Below are 20,779 nucleotides of genomic sequence, written 5' to 3' on the forward strand. Positions count from 1 at the left end.
CAAAAATCAAAAACTTACGTTTTTTTATATGAAAAACACAAAAATATTTTTATCTTTTTTTAAATTAAGTTTTTGAAAATCGGCCTCCATCATGCACACAGGACCGATTTAAGGAGTCTTCACCAAAATTTTGAGCTGATTTGGTCAAAGCAGTGTTGAGATGTCGTGGCACCCGTTTTCCGAAACTGCTAACTTAAGATAGCTATATCTCGGCAATAGTACATCCAAATGTCTTCATATTTATTTTGTTATTAGATGAAAATGTACACTATAATGCCCTGTAAAAAGATTTGAAAAAAAAAATTAAATGTGTGCTCATATCAACCTCTGACATTTTTGACGATTTACATTCATGGTGTCGATCCAAATCCCAAAATAAAATTCCCTGATTTTTCCCTGACCTCTCCAGACCACCAATTTTATTGTATTTTCTATTTTTACTAACATATTGTAGGGAGCGTTTTTATGGTTATTAAAAAACTTCAATGACTTTTTTATTTGATTTTGTAACGATGGATTCTGCAAAAACTTAAAAACTTTTTCTTATTTTGTCAATCTTTTTTCTTATCGAACATCCAATAATAATTAATAATTGAATTGTTGCAAATTTCAAATTGCGATTAGTTAATTTCACTTCATTTCCTAAAGAAAATTTAAAATTAAAAGTTTTCCAAAACAAAAGCAATTGAAAATTTGAATTAAAGTAAAAAGTCATGTTTCATTTTAAAATTGTTTTCTTTTGCCGAATTTTCAAACGAATTAGGCAGATGCAATTTTTGATTGTGTTTTTATAGAAAAAAACTAAAGGTTTTGAAGACAAAAACTTGAAAAAATAAGAACCTTAAGAAAGTTAAAAAAACTGAAAAACTCAGAAAAATATACAATTAAATGAGAATTTTTCAAGTACATGTTTAGTGCTTTAAAAAATTTCGAAATCTTTTTCAACAATGTTTGTATTTAATGTTAACGGTTTCCTGGATATTTGAAGAAAACATCTTATTAAATAATTTTACAAAAAAATATTCTTGCTATAAAATTTAAAAAAAATGTACCTTGACCAGAGCCTACAGACGGTCATTCAAACGATCAATACATATTATAAAAATAAAAACAAAATACAGAGCAGGTTGTAGTTGTAGTCATTATTTATCAAACTTAGATATTTGGGTGTTTTGGAATAGATTCCAAATTTAAGCTCGATCTGACCACGGGAACTCCTCCTTGTAAGCCCTTGAATGTTGTTCATATATATTATATATATTGAATATATAAAATGCAGTTGTACAGTCCCTAAGAAATCTGGGATGCTGGATCTTGACAGTCTGGACCCAATGCCTGATTTTTCTGTTACATTCTTATAATAATGTATTTTTGCTCGGATTTAGGTAAACTAGAGGGAAAAGCCAAAACCTACATTTCGGCAAAAAAATAAAAAAATTCAACATTTAGAAATTTAGATCTAGAAACTGAATCAAATCTAAATAAAGAAAAATAATAAAATTTAAAAATTGTAATAAATTCTCGATCTAGAGATTTTAAATTTAAGATACAGTTCATTCTCGATGATCCTACCAAAGCGTCACTTTAAAAAAATCGAAGCAAAGTTTCCTACATCTTCTTTTCAAAATTTCTCTAACCGAAAAAAAATAACTTCAAAAATACTTTAAATTTTATCAGGTTTTCTGTAATCTAAAATGGTAACAAAAATGGCCATCAAGAACCTAGGAATTTAAGAATTTAAGAATTTAAGAATTTAAGAATTGAAGAATTGAAGAATTGAAGAATTTAAGAATTTAAAAATTTAAGAATTTAAGAATTTAAAAAATTAAGAATTTAAGAATTGAGGAATTTAAGTATTTAAGAGTTTAAGAGTTTAAGAATTTAAAAAAATAAGAATTTAAGAATTGAGGAATTTAAGTATTTAAGAATTTAAGAATTGAGGAATTTAAGAAAAAAATTTTTTTGTTCTCTTGATTATTTTTTTTATTTTTGAATATTGATATTTTTTAAATTTCTTTTAGTTTTTTTTAATTTTAAATTTAAAAATTTCAAATCTTTTAATTTTTTAATATGGTTTTTTTTTGGGGTTTTTGATACTTTTTTCCTAATTTTATTTCCTAATTTCTGAATAATTCAATTTTGAATGGTGGAGCTGTAATTTTTTAATGTTTTGACTTTTTTTTAATTTTTCTTCAAGAATGTTTAAATATAAAAAAAATATTTCTACTGGTTGATTCCCATCTAAAATTCAAAGGCGGAGGCCAGCTTCTGTTGCGTCCAATCATTTGGGAATTGGGATATAAGCACAGTACACCCACTGGAACATGCCCCAAATGGATTGTTACATCCTAATGTCTGTATCTTCAGGAAAAGTTTAAAATATGATTAAGATTCACAAGATTAAAATGGAATGTTTCCAGTATAAAAGAACACCAAATAAGGGTAAAAAACATTACTTAAAACTTAAAAGAAATTAAATATTCAGAGTCAGTATGTTTCAAAATGATTTGAGTGTAGTAATACATTTATTTAGGAAATCTTCAACAACATTTAAAAACAAATATTGCTTCATCTTCATCTTTCGACGTTTCTTATTGAGAAAAAACAAACAAAAAATTTCGGAAGAAAATTCTATTGACAAGAAATCGAAGTTTTTGCACTCAACGAAAAAAATAACAAATTATCCTGATTCTTGATGATATTTTTCTAAATAATTTGAAAGTAATTTTATCTCTCTCAATAATGTTCTAATCAAAATTGCTACCGTGCGAAATCCGAGCCAAATTCACGCCGTCCGTAACAACCCTGTTTATTTCATAATTTTTGTTATATTTCTATAATTCTTGAAAATAATTCTTTAATTTTTAATTTAATTTCACCATGACTATTTTGTTTACATTTTAGATTACACAAAATTAGATTACTTTGGATCATTTTTAAATCATAGTTCAGTTTAATTTTGAGAAAAATAAAAATTTTGATAACGAATACTAAAATGAAATTTTGGAAAATTTTCTAACCTTACGTTTTTTTTTTGAATTTTAGAATAAGAATTTAAAAAATTAAGAAATCAACAATTCCAAAATATCAGAATTTTAGAATTTTCAAAATTTAGAATCTTTAAGAGGCAGTATTTGTAGATTCTGCTCGGTTTGTTCTAGAGGTCGTATCGAGTTGCTCCGATTTGGATGAAACTTTCAGCGTTTGTTAATCTATGCATGAGATGAGCTCATGCCAAATATGAGCCCTCTACGACAAAGGGAAGTGGGGTAAAACGAGCTTTGAAGTTTGAGGTCGAAAAAACATTAAAAATCTTAAAATTGCTCGCATTTCCGTAAAACTTCTTCAATTCCAACTCTCTTAGATGCATTCGCAAGGTCTTTTGAAGCACTTCAAAATGTGCTATAGACATCCAGGATTGGTTTGACTTTTTCCCATAGCTTTTGCAAATTACTGTTAAAAATTGATTTTTTTAAAACCTTAATCACTTTTGGCAACAGCCTCCAACACCCATACTCCCATAATTCAAAAGTTAGGGAATTTCATGGACTATAAGCCTACTGTATTAACTTTTTGGCCAATCGCAGTTTTTCTCATAGTTTTTCGATTTTTCTAGAACAAACATTTTACAACGTTAGTTTTTGCTCTGTAGGCCTCCATAGCGGCACTTTTTGGTCTCAATTTTGACATATTCGGAATCCTCAGAAAATTTTACATTAGATTGAGGTGTTAGAATTTTGAATTTGATTGGAAAAAATGCCATTTAGAATTAATTAAAATATTATTTAGAATTTTGTCGGATTAGGGGTAAACAAGTTTTCGCCTACTTGATACAGCATTTGACGTATTGATCATAGGGTAAATAAGATCTATTTCTTTTTCAAAAATGTTTTATTTAATTATTTTTTAAATCAAAATTACAACTCCAATACTTCCAACTTACGTGAAATTGACCGAGGATTCCGAATATGACAAAATTGAGACCAAAAAGTGCCGTCTTCTTGGCCTACAGGTCAAAAACTAACGTTGTAAAATGTTTGTTCTAGAAAAATCGAAAAACTATGAGAAAAACTGCGATTGGCCAAAAAGTTAATACCGAAGGCTTATAATCCATGAAATTCCCTAACTTTTGACCTATGGGAGTATGGGTGTTGGAGGCTGTTGCCAAAAGTTATTAAGGTTTTAAAAAAATCAATTTTTAACAGTAATTTGCAAAAGCTATGAGAAAAAGTCAAACCAATCCTGGATGTCTATAGCACATTTTGAAGGGCTTCAAAAGACCTTTCGAATGCATCTAAGAGAGTTGGAATTGATGAAGTTTTACGGAAATGCGAGCAATTTTAAGAATTTTTATGTGTTTTGGACCTCAAACTTCAATGCCCGTTTTACCCCACTTCCCTTTGTCGTAGAGGGCTCATATTTGGCATGAGTTCATCTCATGCATAGACAAACAAACGCTGAAAGTTTCATCCAAATCGGAGCACCTCGATACGACCTGTTTCACATCGGTGAAAAATTCGAATTTTTAACTCTTGATTTTTTTAATTATTCAATATTTCTAAAAAATGTATGATTTTATGTATGGTCCCTATATGCTGAGCAAACGACTAATTTTAGAACAAATCTCTGGGGCAACTGCCTCATATTGTCCCACCCTGTGTGCGCTAAAAATTTGTAATTTTCAGTTAAACGCAAATCCCAAGCAAATCCAAATTATTTGATTTTTAAACCTAAACATATTGCAAACAAGCAACGCGCGAAGAAATGCCAAATGCAACTATCCGTTGCCAATATAAAAATTCAAATAGTATCAATGTTGCAAAGTTTGGCCTGGAAGACATTCAAATACATCATCAAGGGCGAATTTTCAAAAAGAAATGAAATTTTGTAGAAATGTTTTTAAGATCATCGAAATTCCATGACCCAGCTTAAAATTCCCTGACTTTCCCTGACTTTTCCAGGTCAAATAAAATTCCCTGACATTTCCAGGTTTTCCCTGACTTTTCCAGAAATCGACACCATGTACATGTATGTAACCCCTTAATATCCATATCACACGAAGATTTTACATTTGATTTGACATGATTTAGGTAAAAAATGAATCTTTTGAGTCATAGTGCGCGATAATGCTTGTTTAGGAATTATATTTTTTTGAAAAATGTCTTTTTTAGAAAATATCGAAAATCGTTTTACCGTTTAAGGTATAAATTTTCGATTTTTATAAGATCTTGAGCTTACAAATATTTTATAAAAGAAAAGCACCCCTGATTTTTTTAAAGAGCTGAGAAAATTTTCATGAGATACAGCCTCACAAAAAAATCGAATAGATGAGAATAAATTACTTAAAGTGTCAACTCGTAAGGCTCTAATTATCAACTGATCCGATATTCAATGTATTTTTTTATATTTCAAAACCATTCCTAACCATTCCTAAAAATTGATAATTTTACCAATTTGAAAATTTAGACCAAATTAGAACAATATTTTTATTGAAATGCAATTGAAAAGATCAGAAAATTTAACAAAGGTTCAAATTTTTCACATTGAAAATCGGAGATATCGTCAGTTGAAAATTACAATTCTAATTGACACATAGAAAAAATAATTTTCATGTATTCGAATTCATTTTTCAGCTGTATTTTAGAAAATTATTGCCCGATTTTCAATGATTTAGAAAAAAAATATATGAAAGCTTCTAAGCTTTTCAAAAATATGTTTTTCAGAGGTGCTTTTTTTCAACAATAATTTTCAAACCCAAAAAACCAAAAAAAAAATGAATTTTACATCGAAAAGTCAACATTTTGAACAAATTAATATAGTAGCATTCAATTGCAAATTCGTTTAAAAAAAAAATAATTTTCTTTAAATTTGGACCAGATTTTCGATAATTTCAAAAAATCTTTTTTTTTTCAAAAATGCATATCTCATAAACCGGTGCTGGTATACACTATAGCGTATTTTCAAAAGACTTAATAAAAATGTTTTTTTCTGAAAAGTTCTAAAAAATCTACAACTTTGCCGAAGACACCAAATCGATATAAAAAATCCCATCTCTAGATACAGAATTTCAAACATATTCATACCCATTTTGTATAACCAGCCTCAAAATTGTATGGAGACTTTACAGATTAACAAATGATGCAAAATGATTTCGTTTGATATAGGAAATGCATGCGAAATCTTAGAGAACCATTTAGAAATAATCATAAAATGGTGGAATTTTTCGAAAAATGTTACTAAGTTAATACTTTATGGAGGAAAATTACTCCACAACAAACATGTTCATAAGGTTGAAGAAATATCTTGAGAAATATCGTACAGTTTTCCATTTTTGACTTTGTTGGTCGCACTGCTGGTTTTCTCTCGAAGTTAAAATTTTGTTAAAAGTATGTTTTTCTTAGTGTCATCAAATAAGGCAGGCAACTCACGATAGCTCGGAAACTTTTTGTTCGTTTTTTTAATTAAATGTTTGATAAATTTTCAGATCTTTTCGATAAAAATATATTTTTTGCAATTCCGTCGTGAAACTAGTTACTTTTTCTGTCATTCTTGAACGATGAAATAGCATACTTTTCTGTACCAAAAATAACAGAATCGAATAGCAACACTTTTCAAAATAAATGCTGAAAAGTTCTACTTTTCAGCACTCAAATGGGTGCTGAAAAGTTGAACTTTTCAGCACTTGTTTCGAAAAGTAACATTTTTCAACATTTTATTGATTTAAACGATTTATTGACAAAATACATGAAAATTCGACTTAAAATTTCACTCAATGGGTGTTTTTCGAAATTGCAAAAAATGTTGTATGAAACTCGTTGCAAAACTTGATTGTTTCAGCACCCGTCGTATTTATCCAACTCGGTGAACCTCGTTGGATAAATGTACGACTCGTGCTGAAAAAATCATCTTTTTGCAACTTGTTGCATAAACTACTATTTTGCAACTCCACTTTGTCAACTTTTCCTGTCCTTCTGAGAAACGAAACGGCCTACTTTTTCCTTCCCAAAAAAACAGAATGGAAAATTCATACCTATCAATACCAGTGCTGAAAAGTTCTAGTTGAGCTTTTCAACACTAGTATCGAAAAGTAAGATTTTTCAATATTTTATTGTTTTGAGCGGTGAATTTATTAAACACCTAGGGGAAATATACCCATTTTAAGCCTAATAAGCGGTCGTGTTTGATTGATGCTGGATAATCTGGAAATTTACTAAAACAAAATACACCAAAGTAGAGCCAGAGTAGAGCTTTTGAGAACATTTCTGTTTATTTCCACTTTTACTACAAGCTATTCTATTCCTTTTAAAAGCATTTGAAAAAAATATTTCAAAAGGGAATTCTAATCAATCGATAATGCATTGGGCCACGCCCATTTTCCTATTTCTTATTTCTTTTTTCTTCCAGCGCTCTTTGGGTCTGCTTAGTGCTGCCAATTGTGATGAAATTTCAAGCGAACACTCACGAAAAGTAGCGTTTGTAGCGAAAGTTTCCTGGCATCACTGGTTCACTCCAACAGGCGCTGCTGGTGGTGTTGGTGGCCACCCTTTGTTCTTTATTTGCCTTCGCTTCTCGCTCGGTTTTCTTCAGCCTTCGATTGGAATGGGTCGTCAGAGGTCAAACGTCAAAAGACTTGGTGCGTTTGTTTTTTTTTATGGCACATGCTAATTATTTACATGTTTCGGGATTATTTTTCAAGTGAGTGACTAACTTATGGTCAAAAGAACTTGTTGCCGGTAGTTGAAAGCAATTTCATATCTTAAGCGCTTTGAAAACGTTAGCGCTAGTGAAAAGATATTGATGGCGACTTTCGTTAAGCAGTTAAGCTCTCATCTTGCGTGTGGATGTGTGTGCCAACAAAATGATGAGAAATGGTCTTGCAAAATAGAAATTATGATCAAAAGTGCATTAAATTTGATCTTTTTAGCCCGTAAATGGCTTAAATTTGCTTGCTTACTCGAGGCGGTGCTGTTGCTGGTAAGTGTATAGCCTAAATAGTATTTTTGGAGCTTTAATTGAGCTTCAAACTCACAATATGACGATAATAGGTGTTTGATTAGAAAGGGCATATTTCCCCTAGATGTTTGACATGAAATTCCATTCAAGAAGCGTTTTTTGGAATCGCAAAAAATGTTGCAAATGTTGATTTTTTCAGCACTCGTCGTATTTATCCAAGTCGGTAAATCTCGTTGGATAAATGTACGACTCGTGCTGAAAAAATCTTTTTTGCAGCTTGTTGCATAAACTACTATTTTAATGTTAACTTTAAGAAGCTGTACCTCAGCTACCTGTAGTCCAACAACAAAATCAAAAAAAAAGGACCTGTAGGAAATTTCCTCACCATTTTGATAAATTTTTTTGCAGGGGTGCTTTTCCTTCGTAAAGTATTTTTAAATTGCAAAATTTAAAAAAAAATCGAAAATTTTACCTTTATATGCTTGAAACTTGAAAACGGTGCACTTAATGAAAAAAAGATTTTTGAAAATTTGGTTGGAAATCAATTCAGTCCAAACTCACTAAAGCTAACAGCTGCACCCCTTATACAATCTGGAGGACATCCACCGGAATCAGTACAATGAAGTAGTGGCCCTCTCTGCTGGTCAGGCTGCTGGTCCGATCGACCAGTTTTTCGGTGGCCAATTCCACAACCAGCGCGCAGCCGGACCAGGAGCCCACGATGGGTGTTGGACCAGCTATCAAAAATAACACCTACTCAACACCATGTTCGGACAATCCCGATGGTCCCACCGTCCGCATGTCCCGTGATTTTTGACTGGCCGCGGGAGTGTCCTCCAAATTTTACATTGCAATCAATTGGAACCCCGTGCTGCAATTTTTTTTGTGTGAGTGCATTTTTGCATTCGCGAGCGAGGGTGAGAGCCCAATTTCGAATTCCCTCGGTGCATCCAAACATCGGTTTATGCGGTTGCATGGTCAATCTCTGTCGGGGGCTTTTTTTTGCCCCGTATTTTTTTCGGGCCTGTTTTTGTCCCCGCGATGCCTGCCTCCGCGGTGCGGGTGGGGAAACACGCCGAACAGTCATTTACAGCAGTTTATGTCACCAATAAAATGCTATTGAATCACCGTTAATATTATAATGTATTAAGCCGATTGGCGTGTGATTTCCGCTTTTTATCTGATTTCGAGGGATTTTTTGTCGGGTTCACAGCGTGAATGAATGGTGAGTGAGAGAAGGAAACAATCAGGCGAATTTTGCGGAGATTTTTTTTTATGGGACTGGTCCACATTAAATATGCAGTTTAATTAATCTTATGGCTGCTGGAATGTGACTTTTGAATGGGTGGCATGGAAAGGAGAAAGTGAACAGCTGGTATTGTTAAGTACAGTACATTTAACTATACTTTTCAGGTGTTTAGGTGGAATGTATGCCTATCAAATTTAGTTAAACACTAGCAAAATTATAGGGTTCAATGTAAACAAAAATGGGCAAATAATCAGAAGTACAGTGGACTCTATCGTTGTCGATATTGAAGGGACCGTCGAGAGCGGGAGTTATCAAATTATAGAACGGAAAATCAAAGCAATCTTTTTGAAGGGACTGAAAAAAATATTGACAGCTGGAGCAATATTGATATCGAGAAGATCGACAGCCAGAGAGTCCACTGTACAACAAGTCCGGTTAAAAATCTGTTTTTGTTATAAGAAATCATGAAAATCTGAAATGTGAAGTTAAATTAAAACAACCCCAAAAAAATTACAAAAATATTTGTAATCGAGTATCGAGCAGGTCTTATATACAATAACACCTCAAATCATGGCATTATTATACATATTTCATATAATGAATTTAACTAGAACTGTGGGAAATTTTTTACCAATTTTGTAAAAAAATTAAATCAAAAACTTTTATGAAAAGTTGACGACTTTATAGTTGAGCAGTTCTCTCAGATTTCGGTAATTCGTTTTTTTTTTGTATTTTTTAATCCGACTGAAACTTTTAGGGTGCCTTCGGTATGCCCAAAGAAGCCATTTAGCATCATTAGTTTGTCCATATAATTTTCCATACAAATTCCATACAGCTGGCTATACAAAAATGATGTATGAAAATTCAAAAATCTGTATCGTTGAAAGGAATTTTTTGATCAATTTGTTGTCTTCAGCAAAGTTGTAGGTATGGATATGGACTACACTGGAAAAAAATGATACACGGTAAAAAAATTTTGGTGATTTTTTATTTAACTTTTTGTCACTGAAACTTGATTTGCAAAAAACATTATTTTTTTTTAATTTTTTGATATGTTTTAGAGGACATCAAATGCCAACTTTTCAGAAATTTCCAGGTTGTGCAAAAATCTTTGAGCGAGTTATGAATTTTTTAATCAATACTGATTTTTTTCAAAAAATCGAAAAATTGGTCGCAACATTTTTTCAACTTTATTTTTGATGTAAAATCAAATTTGCAATCAAAAAGTACTTCAGTGAATTTTTGATAAAGAGCACCGATTTCAAGTTAAATCCATTTTTATGTGATTTTTTTTTAAATAGTCGAAGTTTTTCATTTTTTTAAATAAGTGCACATGTTTGCCCACTTTTGAATAAAATATTTATGAAAAGCTGAGAAAACTTTCAATATTTTTCACTTTTGAACTTTGTTGATACGAACTTATTTGCTGAAATATTGCCATGCAAAAGTTTAAAAACAGGAAAATTGATGTTTTCTAAGGCCCACCCAAACAACACACCATTTTCTAATGTCGATATCTCAGCAACTAATGGTCCGATTTTCAATCTTAAAATATGAAACGTTCGTGAAATTTTCCGATCTCTTCGAAAAAAATATTTTCAAATTTTTTAAACCAAGACTAGCATTTCAAAGGGGTCAAACATACAATATTACGCTCTTTTGATATGTAAGTCTTGATTTACAAAATTGAAAATGTTTTTTTTTCGAAAAGATTGCAAAATTTCACGAATGTTTCATATTTTAACATTGAAAATCAGACCATTAGTTGCTGAGATATCGACATTAGAAAATTGTGGGTTGTTTGGGTGAGACTTCGAAAACATCAATTTTCATGTTTTTAAACCTTTGCATGGCAATATCTCAGCAACTAAGGGCCGTATCAATAAAGTTCTAAGAAGCAAAATATAGATAATTTTCTCAGCTTTTCAAAAATAGTTTTTTTTCCAAAAATGGGCAAGCATACGCACTAATTTAAAAAAAAAAATGAAAAACTGCGACTTTTTTCAAAAAGTTACCTTAAAATGTATTCAACTTGAAAACGGTGCACTTTATCAAAATTTCATTTTAGTTCTTTTTGATTGCAAATTTCATTTTACATCGAAAAATGAAGTGGACAAATTTTTGCGACCAATAATTCGATTTTTTGAAGAAAAAAAAAACAGTATTGATTAAAAAATGCATAACTCGGTCAAAGATTTTTTGCCCATTCTGGAAATTTCTGAAAAGTTGGCATTTGATGTCCTCTAAAACATATAAAAAAATATAGTGTTTTTTTTTTGCAAATCAAGTTTTAGTGACAAAAAGTTAAATAAAAAATCACCAAAAATTTTTTTACCTTGTATCAGTGTAGTCCGTATCCATGCCTACAACTTTGCCGAAGACACCAAATCGATCAAAAAATTCCTTCAAAAGATATTTTTTTTTAATTTTCACACATCGTTTTTGTATAGACAGCTGCCAAATTTGTTTGGAAAATTATATGGACAAACTAACGGTACAAAATGGCTTCTTTGAGCATACCGAAGGTACCAAAAATGTTTCAGCCAGATTAAAAATTACAAAAATTAAAATTGAAGAAAAAAGACCTTTTTCGTAGAGAATTGCTCAATGTGTGTAAAAGCATTTTACTTATAGTGATAATTATTTCATTTCAATTTACTATTTTTGGACCCTGAATTCAGAACCATCTTTGACAGTCATTGCCCCAAAAGTGAAAGACATCATCTACCACCTTAAACCTGAACCGAATTGGCTCAAAATTTGCACAGGTCCTCATTTTATTCTGTCAAGATTTTCCTAAATTTTCAATTTTTCTTGTAACCCTGTTGCGCACCCAAAATCCTAAACGCATTTTTCATCGAAAAAAAAAGTTAAAATATGGTTGTTGTAACGGGAAATGGCAACCGTTTAAAAAACCATATTTTAACTGAAAACATAGAAGGACAAATTATTTAATGGAAAATTTAATGAACTTTTCGAATCAACTATAACTCGGAGAGCTAATTTAGATTTTTTTTTATTTAAAAATTTGTTTTTTTTTTGTAGCTTTGCCTGGTTACCTGTTGCAGGTGATCTTCACGAGTTGGTTGATAGGATTTTGATGTATTTTGACATCTTGTTCAACTGGTGATGTTTGTTTAAAGATTGTTATATTATACCTGTACTGGGGTTGGTCACACAAGGTTTAAACAAATGTTGCGTTAAGCATTATTATTTTAAATGCCCATTCATAGTTGTTCTTGTTTAAACCTAATTTGGTATTTGGCTCAGGTTTTCCCCCCAACGAATAAGCATATCAAAAAAATCAATCAAACCATCCACATTAACGACCCCCGGGTCTTTTGTGGTCTCTATTGCAAGTTTCTGCTCGAACCTAGGAGTCCGAAGGCTTGAATGGGGAGAACACCCAAACCTCTTTTTACTCCAAGGAACCTTCCACCCCAGTGTTTGAACTGACGACCTTTGGATTGCGAGTCCAACCGCCGCCAGCGATTCCACCGGAGTAGGCTTGGTTTGGTGTGCTGTTTGTACTTATGGCATGGAGACAACTCCTACACCTGGAATGACTTAACGGCCTAACAACCAAGGCCGGGACCGACATTTTACTTCCTCATCCGATGGAAGGTTGCAGCAGATGGGAATCGAACCCAGAATCATCCGCTTACAAAGCGGACAGCGTAACCATTCGGCCACGCACTGCCAACGAATAAGCATATAGCAGAACTGAAAAAAAGTTGTGGGTGGTTTATTTGGAATTCTATTTTTAAAGTTAATCGTGACCAGTTGTATCTTCCTATTGAGAAGGGAGGTCTTTCTCTTGTGGATCCCGAAACAAAAATGCAAGCGCTATTTATTAAAAATATAATTTTCGCGGATTTAAACAAACCGGACACCGCAGATCGTTTTATGTTAGCACAGTCTCATAGTAAAACACTCACAAGAAATGCACGAGAATGGCTGAACCTCGCGACGGATATATTAAATTTAGTCTATTTGAATAGTTGCAAAATCATTTATGAATATTTGCTTCAAAAAAAGAAAATTGTACCTAAAGTAGAGTGTGAAAACCCGGAGCTTTTGTGGGAGCACATTTGGGAAAATATCAGTAAGAACTTTATTAGTTCTTATGCCAAAGAAACGCTTTTTTTGGTGTACAACAACATAATCCCAAACAGATCCAAAATGTTCAGGCTGAAGATAAAAGGTGTAAGCGACAACCTTTGTGAAGTTTGCAAAACTGTGGATTCAACAGAACATAGAATTAAATATTGTAGTCAGTCAAAGCTAGTATGGAAGTGGGTAGTAGAAGTAGTTTCGAAACGTTTGAAGTTAAATTTAGAAGATCCAGAAGACATCTTAGAAATGAGTATTGTAACATCGCAAAGACACAAGGCTTGTTTATGGTTAGTGCACGGAATTGAAACTCGTCTGAAAAACCTGTATCATTTTCCCAATCAAAACGGTGGCGCCGCGTGGTGGTAACTGCCCTGTTTATTACACTGTGAAATTATCCATGGCAAATCCAAGGAACCAAAAGGTGACAACAGAATTGTCCGCCCAAAAGGGGTGCTGCAATAAAACTATTTATTTAAAAAAAAAATTCCCAACAAATTAGCAACGAATTACAAGTTTGATAGTCGAACTACACTTAAAAGTTGGTTTTGTTATTTGTTTTTGCAAAACCGCATATTTTTTAACCAAAGTGCCAAAAATATTCGTAACTACCTTTTGCCTCTTGGTGGCGCTTTGTGTTAGTATGTGTGTGGTCGATATTTGCGGACGTGCACGCAGAACACAGAACAGTGAGAACTAGTGAAAATGCCTCACTTTCTTCTGATACAAGTCGCCATATTGAAATTGCTTGAAGATTCATACCCGTGGTTAGTGGCAGAGGCAATGCGTTTTAATTTGAGCAATTTGAAGAGTGGAACAGTAGCGAAATTTCAGGAACATATTAGACAGTTAAGATGGAATTCTAAAATGTTGTTTGAGAAGATTTTTGGTAATTATTTGAAAATTTGCTAGCTGAAATTTTCCTGTATGTTGTAATGCTTTGAACGTAAATAAAAACCATTTGAAAAAAAAATTAGGTTTAAAGAGTTCTAAATTTATTTATTTGTCAAATGTATCATTACTAAGGTTTTTCTGCAAAATTTAAATTTAAAGAAAAAAAAACAATGTTTTCATTGAGTTAACTAAGAATTTAAGCTTTTCCACAAAATACATATACATTTTAGGTAAGATTGTTAAAAACTCTGAATTTTGCCTAAAATGTTTCAAACCTCTTCATGAACATATAGATTTAAATTGCATTTTAAATTTAATTCGAAGCACGAATCAAAAGTTTTAACATTTGACTACTACTTACAACTCTTTAAACCAATAGAAATTATAGACGAGATTCCATCCAAATTAAAAAAAAAAAATCAGGCTTGAAACTATTCTTTAACTAGGTTTCTAAAATTCCAACATTTTACGAAAAATGCCAATTGTCATTTTCAAAAATCAAATCCAGTAATTCCCCTTCTCAAGCTCAAGCTCGGCCACTTGTTTCGTGGGGCGCGCTGAGACCATTCCCCGGGTCCTGCTGTCCCGGGTCGTGGTGTCCACATGTCCGCTCGCAGCGCCGCATTCCTGGTGATGAGATCTGCGTCTGGGGAGATGGATGGATAGCTTTGCTAAGTACCCGTCATCTCGTTTCCCGAAAAATGGCCCCGGAAAACTGTTTCCCTGTGTGCGTTCATGTCCCCAAAACCGGTCTCTCCGACCGGAGTCGATGGACGTCATCGTTGGTGCCGTTTTCGGTGACTTTTGGTTCTCAACAACACAGGCATAGCAACAACAACAACACTTGGCCTGACGTCGTCGCGAAAGTGTTCAACAAGCACCGCCGTGTGTGTGTGTGTGCCACCATCAGGGACAAAAGAAGAATTTTCTGCAAGGTGACACATGTGTTACCATCAACATATCGCTCCCGGAGTTTTGGAGGAAGATTGGAGGAGAGGAAAAGGGGCTTTCACACGTGGCATGACGCAAGCCGAGGCGCAGGAACAATACGTCTCTTTTGCATCACATCAAAAACATGCAATCGCATGACGGCGGCGACGACGATGAAAAACGCATACTGCACACTTGAGCAGCAGCAGCAGCAACGGTATCGGACACCTCCGCTGAGATTTGAATAATGGGGTAACTTAATTGGACGGTCAGAAAAGAAAAAATATTTTAACTAAACATCAATTCAATTGTATGTTCCACATCTTTTTTGATGCGTTGTGAGAAATTCGTAGCATATTTTCATTATTTATAAATTTTAAATAAATTGAAGTCAATATCCAGTAATATTGGACCGACCACTTTTCGAATCTTGCGACATAGGGGAACCCTTAATATTTATAACATTTGAAAAAAAAACCGTGTTTTGAAATTTTAATAGTGTCTTCCATATGCCTAAAGAAGCTATCAATTTATGCATGTAATTTTCCATACATATTTAAAAAAAATTCCATACAAAAATGGTATGCGACAATCAAAAAATTTATTTATGTTTAATATTTATTTTTATTAATTTGGTGTCTAGGGAAAGGTTTACGTATGGATGAGACTAAACTGAAGAAAAAAAAAACACTTTCTGTTATCTGAATTTGATTTCCAAAAAACTCTTCTGTTATGTTAATTTTCTTTTTATCTGTTTTGCGGAATACAGAACGCCCCTTTACTGAAATGTCTAAAATAACCAATTATTCTTTGATAAGAGTTGTTTTTCAAAAAGCAAAAGCTCAAAGAAGTGTAAAATGTAAAATGTAAAATGTAAAATGTAAAATGTAAAATGTAAAATGTAAAATGTAAAATGTAAAATGTAAAATGTAAAATGTAAAATGTAAAATGTAAAATGTAAAATGTAAAATGTAAAATGTAAAATGTAAAATGTAAATGTAAAATGTAAATGTAAAATGTAAAATGTAAAATGTAAATGTAAATGTAAATGTAAAATGTAAAATGTAAATGTAAAATGTAAATGTAAAATGTAAAATGTAAAATGTAAAATGTAAATGTAAATGTAAAATGTAAAATGTAAATGTAAATGTAAAATGTAAAATGTAAAATGTAAATGTAAAATGTAAAATGTAAAATGTAAATGTAAAATGTAAAATGTAAAATGTAAAATGTAAATGTAAATGTAAAATGTAAATGTAAATGTAAAATGTAAATGTAAAATGTAAAATGTAAATGTGTAAATGTAAATGTAAATGTAAAATGTAAATGTAAAATGTAAAATGTAAATGTAAAATGTAAATGTAAATGTAAAATGTAAAATGTAAATGTAAAATGTAAAATGTAAAATGTAAAATGTAAATGTAAAATGTAAAATGTAAATGTAAAATGTAAAATGTAAATGTAAAATGTAAAATGTAAAATGTAAAATGTAAAATGTAAATGTAAATGTAAAATGTAAAATGTAAATGTAAATGTAAATGTAAAATGTAAAATGTAAAATGTAAATGTAAAATGTAAAATGTAAATGTAAAATGTAAATGTAAAATGTAAAATGTAAATGTAAAATGTAAAATGTAAATGTAAATGTAAAATGTAAAATGTAAAATGTAAATGTAAAATGTAAAATGTAAAATGTAAAATGTAAAATGTAAAATGTAAAATGTAAAATGTAAAATGTAAAATGTAAAATGTAAAATGTAAAATGTAAAATGTAAAATGTAAAATGTAAAATGTAAAATGTAAAATGTAAAATGTAAAATGTAAAATGTAAAAGTAAAGTGTAAAATGGAAATAAATTCAAGTACAGAAACTCATTTAACAAAGTCATTGAAATAACAAATAAAATAAAAAAGAATTTTGTTTATAACTAACCATCCAACAACCTTAACAACCCCATTAAACCCCGATGACACTTATTTGAAAAGGAAGCGGATGTTGTTTGACGAGAATCTTTCATTTTTCGTACGCGTCACGGGCACGGTTCTAAAGTGCCCATCACGACCATGGCGCGGTCCAAAAAATAGACCCACAATTTTGGAAAAAAATACCAAAAAAAGGATCCTGTGACGTTCCCATTTCAGCAATGCTATATTTGATTGGCCTAGGTTCCTCTTTTCACGTTTCAAGGGGGGGAAAGCCCTGGGAAAACTGCATTTTCCACCGTCGTCGCTCGTTGGTTCGAGTCGCTTCGTCAGGGCGAGGGCGTGACACATTCTTTTGTATTTGTGATAATTGGTTCGTTTTCTTGCGCTACGCTGCCGACTTGAATTGGGTTTGATTTGCTGAGCTGAGCTTTTATGATGAGAGGGTGACAGGCTTTTTGATGAAAATATGACAGGAAATTGCACCAAAAAAGGGTTTTGATTTGCTCTGTCACTTGTGTCAGCTTTTTGATAGCAAAAAGGTTCACATTTTTTATTTATTTTGCTATTTTAATAAGAAAATTTAAAGCAAATAATACTTGTTCCGAATTTTAAAATCATAAAATTGCTTTTTTTTAGCATTATTAATTCAATAAATAAACAATAGCTTTTGTTTATATTTCTTAAACATTATAGCAAAAAATTGCAATTGGTTTTAAAAAAAATGAAAATAAAATTTTAATTTAAAAAGCCTCACCCCTCTGCTTCAGACAACTTGGGTTCAAACAATTTACAATAATTTGTTAAAATCTTATTTTTTAGACGTTAAGTCGTTGCCACTGTTTATGTTTAAAAAATTTAGTAAAAATAGCATTGCTTTTTTCTGTACTTCTATTTAAAAGATAATTATTTGTTAACAAAACTGTAAATAAAATTCAACTCAAGGTAAAAAACTTCTAACTTGTGTGCAACATTGTGTGACACATTGCATACAACAGAAAATGTAGCATGGTGGGGCAACCACAAACTACGCTGAAATTTGCAAACACTAGCAAAATGCAAGGTTCTCTCGGTTGCTGCAAACTTCTGTATTTCTAGAATAGCTCCCATAAACATATGAAACACAATAGCTTGTAGGACCTTTTCAAAAAAAATTCTTGATTTTTAAAGGTAAGAGTAATTTTTAGGGTGACCAGAATAATTTACAATTTAAAAAAAATCTCATGCGATTTAAATTCTTTTGGCAAAACTAAGTAACTGTGCCAATTTTGAGCCAATTCGGTTAAGATTTAGGGGTCGCTATTGATCGTTGAAGTTTATAGAAGGAAAATCGCAAAAATGTTTGGGGAAAAACATCTCTTCAAAACTTGTCTTAGTGTGAGATTCTTGTAGGAAATTCAATCCTCTGCAACTTTGTCGAAGGGTGCAATAAGATCCGAGTTGATCCACGTAAAGTTATATGAATTGCAAGTCTCAAAATTGTCTTATAAATTGTAAAACAAATTGAACAAACAAGGCAGTTGCAAACAATTTTCAATGTTTAAAAATGTGGAGACAATTTTTTGTCTCAATTTTGTATGCAATCTGTCCAAAGAAAATGATTACCATTGGATTTAAGAACAGTTAAAAACAAAAGATTTGTAAATCTATCTACCGGTTATCTCTGAAGTTTTTGTTTTTTTTAAAGGTCCAATAAACCAAATATACAGTTTTTGCTTTTTGGGTGTTTTTGAAACCGCCTTGAGTCAGGAGTATTAAAAAACACCCAAAAAGCAAAAACTAAAAATTTGGGTTATTGGACCTTTAAAAAAAAACTCCAGTTTTGATAGTGCCTTGAGTCGGGGATATTAGAAAAAACACCCAAAAAACAATAACTGAAAATTTGGTGTATTGGACCTTTACAAAAAAAACTTCAGATCTGAATTTCAAGCAAAAAAAAAATAGTACTCTTAAATAAAGAAAGTACAAAATTACAATACTCTAGGAATTAAGCCTCCTTTCCTAATTTAGTAATTAGGGTTTTGCATTACTTAGTAAGAAAAGAAGGCAAAATACCTAGAATATACACCCAGAACTGGACATCGGCATACGAGAGGATAAAGAACACGATTCGGTAGTAAAATGGTACTGTGTGCGGACTGAGAGGATAAATCTCGAAACTACCGAGAGTACTTTACTCATGGGTTCATCTTCAAAAAAAGTTCATCTATCAAAAAAAAAGTACCGATACCGAGACTCGAACCCAAGACCTTCGGCATATTGAACCGGGTCTTTGCCGTATGGGCCACCATGGTTCGGTGACTAAGTGGCGGTCATTTGTCCTTATAAGCCACTCAATAGGATGAACTGTTTCAATGAACGAATGAACACGCGAGAGGACTATACTCTCGCAAAATAGCACTTTCGTCACGTTTCTTTTCGTAAGGACTCTCCCCTCGTTCTTTAACTTTGGGTGCAGAACTCAAGGAGAATTGTCGTAATAATTAATGATTGAATTCGTTAAATTTGCAAAAAAAAATATTTTAAATTTTGTCTTAACTTTATCAATTAGATTTTTAAATCATTATAGAACACTTATCTTGAAAAAATCTGAAGTTTTTTTTAGAAAAGGTCCAATAAAGAAAATTTCCAGTTTTTTTGCTTTTTGGGTGTTTTTGAAACCGCCTTAAGTCAAAGCTATTAAAAAACACCCTAAAATCAAAACCTAAAAATTTTGTTTATTGGACCTTTTCAAAAAAAAAAAAAAAAAAACTCCGAAAATTAAATATTAAAATTTTGTTTAACAATTAGGAAGTTATTTCGGGTCGACCCAAAATGTTGCGTTGCATCTGCCCCCTTAAGTTGCGCTACATATGTATATGTTGCACCCAGAATTGTTTTAATGTGTGCGAGAGGGAAGAAGCATAAATGTTTGGAAGGAATCTTGTCGTGCCTTGTCAGTAGAATCGGCGTATTATTGAACTCTATAAAACTAGTTTGATTTACATTTTAATGCGGTAGAATTTAATAAATTGCAAACTTGATACGTTAACCACTCCGAGAGGAAAGTCATCTGCATAATTCAAACTGACATTAGCGCATTCGCATAAAAATTCAAATTAGAACAACTTACCGGCTTAATTTCAATGTTTTGCCGACGTTCTCCACCCCGGTTCAGCTCTTCTCCGCTCCAAAACAGCAGCCCACACTGTCACGCACGAAAATAACCACTTTTGCACGCAATTTCACCAGGAATGCACGCTCAAAACTGTCAAAATTCCAGAACGAACGACGCCAAAACACCTGTTGACATCACTCGCCTACTATTCGCGACGCGCACACTATCACACTGGCATCTCGAGTCAACGTCAAACGCCGCCTGCCACAGTGCGTTGTTTGCTCTTTTTTTCCTCTCTGTCTCTCTTGATGCTCCTCAGAACGTTGCCATCGTCGTCGTGGTCGTGGGTCGTCGGCGCGCTGTCGTCACCGTCGTCGGTGTCAAGATGGTTAGGTGGTAACGGTATCAATTGATATTTTTAGACATGCTTGTTCTTTTATCAGAAAAAACTACCACGTGTTAAGAAACTGTTCTAGAAGATTGATTGAAAATGTCTAGTCAAAAATTTATGTTCACAGGTTTGCACCTTCCCCTCTTGGACCGCCTATAAAATCCGCCGGTTGTTGGTCGTCGTGGTGCCGCGTCGCCGTCGTGTTGTTCTTTGTCGTCGCCCCAAGACTT

General features: G+C 32.3%; 1 protein-coding gene across 1 annotated transcript in view; it reads right to left on the reverse strand.

The window, feature by feature from the left end:
• Positions 1 to 20,421, reverse strand: part of LOC6044061 (protein bric-a-brac 1) — a 96,641-nt gene extending 76,220 nt beyond the window's left edge. Inside the window, exon 1 of the mRNA XM_038261612.1 lies at positions 20,174 to 20,421. The gene's annotated coding sequence lies outside the window, so the exon portion shown is untranslated. The remainder of the gene's footprint in view (positions 1 to 20,173) is intronic.
• Positions 20,422 to 20,779: the final 358 nt, after the last annotated feature.

This window comes from Culex quinquefasciatus, chromosome 3 (assembly GCF_015732765.1).
Source record: "Culex quinquefasciatus strain JHB chromosome 3, VPISU_Cqui_1.0_pri_paternal, whole genome shotgun sequence".
NCBI lineage: Eukaryota > Metazoa > Arthropoda > Insecta > Diptera > Culicidae > Culex > Culex quinquefasciatus.